The sequence below is a fragment of the Pinus tabuliformis genome, chromosome 5_1 (genome assembly GCF_031772625.1).
Source record: "Pinus tabuliformis cultivar Carrire ecotype Pingquan chromosome 5_1, CPIR1, whole genome shotgun sequence".
Taxonomy (NCBI): domain Eukaryota; kingdom Viridiplantae; phylum Streptophyta; class Pinopsida; order Pinales; family Pinaceae; genus Pinus; species Pinus tabuliformis.
Window position 1 is genome coordinate 745,658,807 of NC_142305.1, and position 5,744 is coordinate 745,664,550.

The 5,744-nt window shown below is 34.9% G+C and overlaps 1 long non-coding RNA gene across 1 annotated transcript; it reads left to right on the top strand.

Moving 5' to 3' along the window:
* The first annotated feature begins 4,408 nt into the window (after positions 1 to 4,408).
* Positions 4,409 to 5,529, top strand: LOC149167095 (uncharacterized). Its single transcript, XR_016260527.1, has 2 exons — positions 4,409 to 4,761; positions 5,120 to 5,529. It is a non-coding gene; the product is annotated as an uncharacterized LOC149167095 (long non-coding RNA).
* The last annotated feature ends 215 nt before the right edge of the window (positions 5,530 to 5,744 follow it).

A 5,744-nucleotide genomic window follows, 5' to 3' on the forward strand; every position in this document is an offset into this window, starting at 1 on the left:
TCACCTTTGTGGCTCACATGAGGAAACAATTGAACACCTTCTCAACCTTTGCCCTTTCTCTGCTAAGGTGTGGAATTGGGTGGCCTCAATATTCAGACAAACTGACAGGGACAGTCTCAGCATATCCAACACACTAAAAAACTGGAGGAAGAACTTCTCAGGGAATGAGATCATCAACAGAGCTTGGATGCTGGTACCAGGCTTTGTCATTTGGAATGTTTGGAAAGAGCGTAATAGGCGGATCTTCCAAAATAAAGCTAGTGAGCCCCAGCACATAATCAATCAAATTCTAAAACAGCTTAAAGAAATAGTTAAAATCCTTTTGAGGTCAATTCCCAAGGATCCTCCTCTACCTCACGAGGAGAATATCATACTAAATTTGGGACTACAGTCCATCAGTCCTCAAGGAAGAATAAACGGAATGAGAATAAAGGGGCCAGTGGTTGGAAGCCCCCTCCACAAGGCTTCTTCAAGGTAAACATTGATGGCGCTTCTAAGGGCAATCCGGGGTAGCTGGCTTTGGGGGTGCCATAAGAGATCATCAGGGGCAAACAAAATTCATCTTCCATGGCCACTTGGGAAAGGGTACCAATAATATGGCTGAACTCCTGGCATTAGAACAATGCTTGGAGATCCTGGTGGAGGAAAATTTACATAATGCTATCATTGAAGCAGATTCGGAATTGATCATTAAAGCGGCCAAGAAAATTCACAATGGAACTTCGCCAGATAAAGTGTCCAAGCACTAGAAGCTACCGTAGGTTTTTTTACAGTATCCACACTCACTTGCAAGCCCTTAGAAGGAAGGAAAACATGTTAGCGGATTGGTTGGCCAACAAAGGAGTGACCAATAAGGACAGGGATTCTCGGCATGCCTGGGAGTCATTACCTGCTGGAAAATTGCAAGAGGACTGTTTCTTACTGGCAACCAAAGACTTGGAACTATGGATGAATAGTACTGATCGAAGGGATTCAGGAGACAGGCGAGAGGATGGTATCACCTAATTAGTCTACGATTTTGGTTTTGGCTGCTCTCCGCAACTCTGTTCACATTTAGTTGAAGGATGAAGGTAACGAATCGGGCAGCGCCTCAGTTCTAGCTGCCTGTGTGCATTTGGCTCAGCGGGTTTTAGATGGAGACTCCAGGTGGAAGGCTCAGAATTGTCTGCGAGAATGGTCAAATGTTCTTCGCTTAGCGATTGAGCGTTCAGGTTTTCCACGAAACCTCGAACGCAAAACCATAAATGGCATTTCGCGCGAGAAAAGAATGGTATCTAGTTTTATGTAAGTTGCCTCCGATCAAACCCATGGCGTGACACGTTGCAATGAGAGGTGTGAGAAAACTGCCCTCATCAAGCGGTTAACCTCTGTGCTTCTCGTCCACGCGATATCCACGTTGGTTGTTGGATCGGAATTGTGTATTCAACGACGAGGATTGGTCATGCTTGTTGCTTAAGGGTTGTAGACCCGAATTTGTTTAGTGAACTTATTCTATAGCTGATGTCGGGTCAGTTTGTTGGGTGCAGTGTGATCCACTGTGGGTCCCTTTGTGGACCCCTGGTGGGATGCTTGTAGGGCTTTTGTGGGCCTAGGTCCCGGGTTTTTTGTCGTCCCTGCTGACTGGGACACCTTGTAAACGATGTAATTTGGTTAGATTAATAGAAGGATCATCTCTTACTTATCAAAAAAAAAAAAAAACCTTATCTTGAAATAGGTGTAGTCTAACTGATAGATAAAATGGTCTTTTTCATGATATTTTTTCTGGTTAAGTTTAACCAAAATTTGACAGAGATTTTTTTAAACTTAATTTTAAGATGTTTAAACTGTAGAGTTCAAGTGCCTTGAGGTTTTTCAGGGCTTTGAATCTATTTATGCATTCAAAACTGCATTTTAAATAACAAAAAATCACATTTTTGCTTGAAATTGTATCACCAGATTCCAATGCAAAAAATGATTTCATCTATAAATTAAACTACACCTTTTGAAATATATATACCAAATCTTTACCTTATGACATTAAGGCAAGGTATTGAGACACTACCTTGCCTTTGAATACTTAATTGTATCACAATATTACTTTAAAATAAGTCATGTTGGAGAAATTTGCAAATTTCTTCACTAAAATTATGCTTATTACTTCTCAATTTTAGTTGGAGCACAACATTATCTTAAGTCATCTCAAGTTTTAGAAATTTTGTGACATTTTGGTACAATTTAGACTCCAACGGACTTTACCTTGTGCAAACATTATCCTTAGTGGGGTCAAACGATGTATTCTTTTAAGATTTAGAATCACATCAGATAAAACATTATCCTTAGTGGGGTCAAACGATGTATTATTTTAAAATTTAGAATCACATCAGATAATGTTGTAATGCTAAAATTAGAGTATTTTATCCAGAGATTTTGGTATCTTATGCATGTGCAATTAAAGTGTTACATGTTATCTTTAATCTCAAGAACATGTTGAATGGGCCATGGTCCAAGAGATTCCCTTGTACTAATCCTAATCCAAACAAGTCTTCATATATTCCATTTCATTCCATAACTTGAATAATGTTCCACGACGATTTTCTGTTTTAGTTAAATTTATAAAAGTAAAAAATGTTCCGGGATGATTTTATGTTTTAATTAAATTTATATAATTAAAAAATAAATATTCTAGGATAATTTTGTGTTTTAATTAAATTTATAAAATTAAAATATTGTAAAGTTTATATATTTTTTAATATCTAAATTATATTTTAAAAAAATCTTAAAACTATTTACAAATGCAATGTAATTGTTGTTGACATTCTTGTGTAAATTATAAATAAAATATGGATTGGATTGATATATATAGAGAGAGAGTTTTTTGTTTTTTTAAATGAATATATAATATTTTTTTAAGTGTTGATTAGTTTGAGATAGGGTGTATTGTTAAGTATTATTTTTATAAATCAGTTAATTCAAATTTTGACTAGCCATATACATATTATGAAAGAATGTTTAGAGATTATAGTAATAGTTAAAATCAGTTTTATATTAGGTGAGTATAACATTGGTATATTTAGAAGTTATAGTGATAGTTATTGAAATTGACATAGTATCAAACAAATATGATCTTATTTTAATTAATGAATTTATATATATATAACAAAATACAATATTGAGAGAATTGAAGATAAAAATTACTTCCTCTTAACTTTTCAAAATGTTTGTTATGGCCAATCTTCTTAACCTTCTAAGTCAACAAAGTATTGTGGTTTAGAAATATTCTTCTCACTTCTTTTCCAACATAAAAATAAGATGTTAAATAAGTTCCATTAATCTATTACTTTATTAAAGTGCACTAGACCATATAAATTTAAGTGAGCGTTAATCATCAATATCATAAAAATATATAACTATAATATAGTAATAAATTATAAATACACTTTTATACTTTAGCAATTAATTTTATTATATAAAATATTATTTCAAAAAAATCATGTATCAATTATGTATATTTAGAGGTAATTTTAAAATTAAATTATTATAATATACTTGGAGATAATTTTAAAATAAAATTATTATTATTAAAAATAATATAAAGTATAAATATGTTTTTTTTTAGCTGTGGTTCATGAACACCTTGGTCAACGGGTGGTCGCTACGTCCACGGAAAAATCTGGGTTGATCGACCTCGAAGGGAATCTAGCCCCGCGGCCCACTAGCAAGGCCTAACCCCAAGGGCTTTATTCTGGAGCTCTCGCTCATTATAATTAAACTTTTATACTTTAGTAATTAATTTTATTATATAAAATATTATTTCAAAAAAATCATGTATCAATTATGTATATTAAGAGATAATTTTAAAATTAAATTATTATTATTAAAAATAATATAAAGTAAATATAAATTTATATGTTATATCTGAGACTTTTATAGATAAATATTTTTTGAATTAATCAAATCCTAAAAATATGATTAATTCCAAAAAAAACATTTATCTATATAAATTTATATATTTTATAAAACATTACATTTTAACTTTTATATATATAAAGATAGATAGATATACATACATATACATATGTACATATATATTAAAGCTCTTGCCCATTATAATTAAAAAACCAACATAATTATATTAAAAAAATCATTTAAAACCAACCTATTATATGGAAAACCATTTAGTAACTTCTGATGGCATTGTTTCACCTTTTATAATTAACAAAAAACCAATCTAATTATATAAAAAAACATTTAAAACCAATCTAATATATGGAAAACCATTGTGACTTCTGATTATATCTTTTTTGTAATTTAAATAACCAACCCAATATGTGGGATACCATCCAATGACTTTGGGATGAGATTTATGGATACAAGTCGCGAAAGTAATGAGTTAATCTGTATTTAAAAATGGAGTAGTCTACGGAGGCAGTAGAATGGCCCCTTTTCCGGCACCGGCCGGAAAATCGTCCGGCTCCGGCTGCCGGAAATCTCCCCCTCTTCCGCCACCATCGCTCCTCCCGTTCTCCGCCAACCTCCCGGTCCGCCCTGACATTCCCTGACATTCCTGACCGATCGCTGATCGCCTGACATCCTTCCTGCACAATGGAATGCGCTGGCCGATCGGGGAGTAATTCATTCATCCGCGATCTTTCCCTCCATTCGAATTCAACACCCGCGCGCTGTGCTCCCCTACCCTTACTCTGGAGCCATTCTACTGCCGCCATTGTGGTTTCGCTGTGCTCTGATCCTCTGCGAACTCCTTCGGCCATGTACTCCTCGCAGGTAAGATATCCCTTTATGGCTTGATAGCTTGACGACCGCCTTTTACTCGCAGTGAGAAAGCGATTAAGCCAATTTTCACCTTTGGATGGTGGCATATTCGCTAGATAATATTCTACTGTGATTGATCCTGCTCGCAGATTTTTTTCTCGATTCTTTAAATGGCAGGGTTAGGGTCGATACAGCGGCGTTCGTTTTATTCTGCGATCGATCCTTTGTGTGTGAAATTGTTGAGGGTTTCTGACTCTATATTTGTTTTCATTTTGTTCCCATTAAGATTCATCCATTTTTTCTTTCCCTAGTTTTAATGAAGCACGACGCATCTTTATAATTTTGGATTTTGTTTTCTGTATCTCTGCAGATCTCTATTGAGATTATGTTGTTTATCGCGGTATTGTTCACTAAAAGCGAACATCGGGCTGTGGTTTTAATGGATCCGCGTTAAAGGACACTTTTTCGCTGTAGAATGTATTATAAAGCTTGGCACGGGGTTCGATCTGTGGTCCTTTTTCGCTGTAGAATGTATTATAAACCTTGGCACGGGGTTCGATCTGTGGTCCTTTTTCGCTGTAGAATGTATTATAAAACTTGGCACGGGGTTCGATCTGTGGATCGAGTTAGCTATAGCTGTAATGTTTTTTAATTGTGTAATTTAAGCCCGTGAGAGGCCCTGTGAGGGTTTGTGTTTGCGGGTTTACATGATCTTTCTTTTTCGGGTGCGCTTGCAGGCGGATCTAAATATTAATAATGTAAACCGGTTGTATTTGTGTATCTGTTTGGGTAGATGATCGAATGCTCTGCTCTTTTTTTTCTTTTGTTTTTCTTTTTCTTTCATCTTCTGCCGATAATAAACACATACACAGGACGATTGCTATCAGCATTATGAGGGTTTTGGGGAAAAAGATTATGCATGCAAAGCCTCAAATTTATCAGTGGAAGGAGGGTTTTAGATCATCTACTCAGACATTGCATGCATTTATACATTC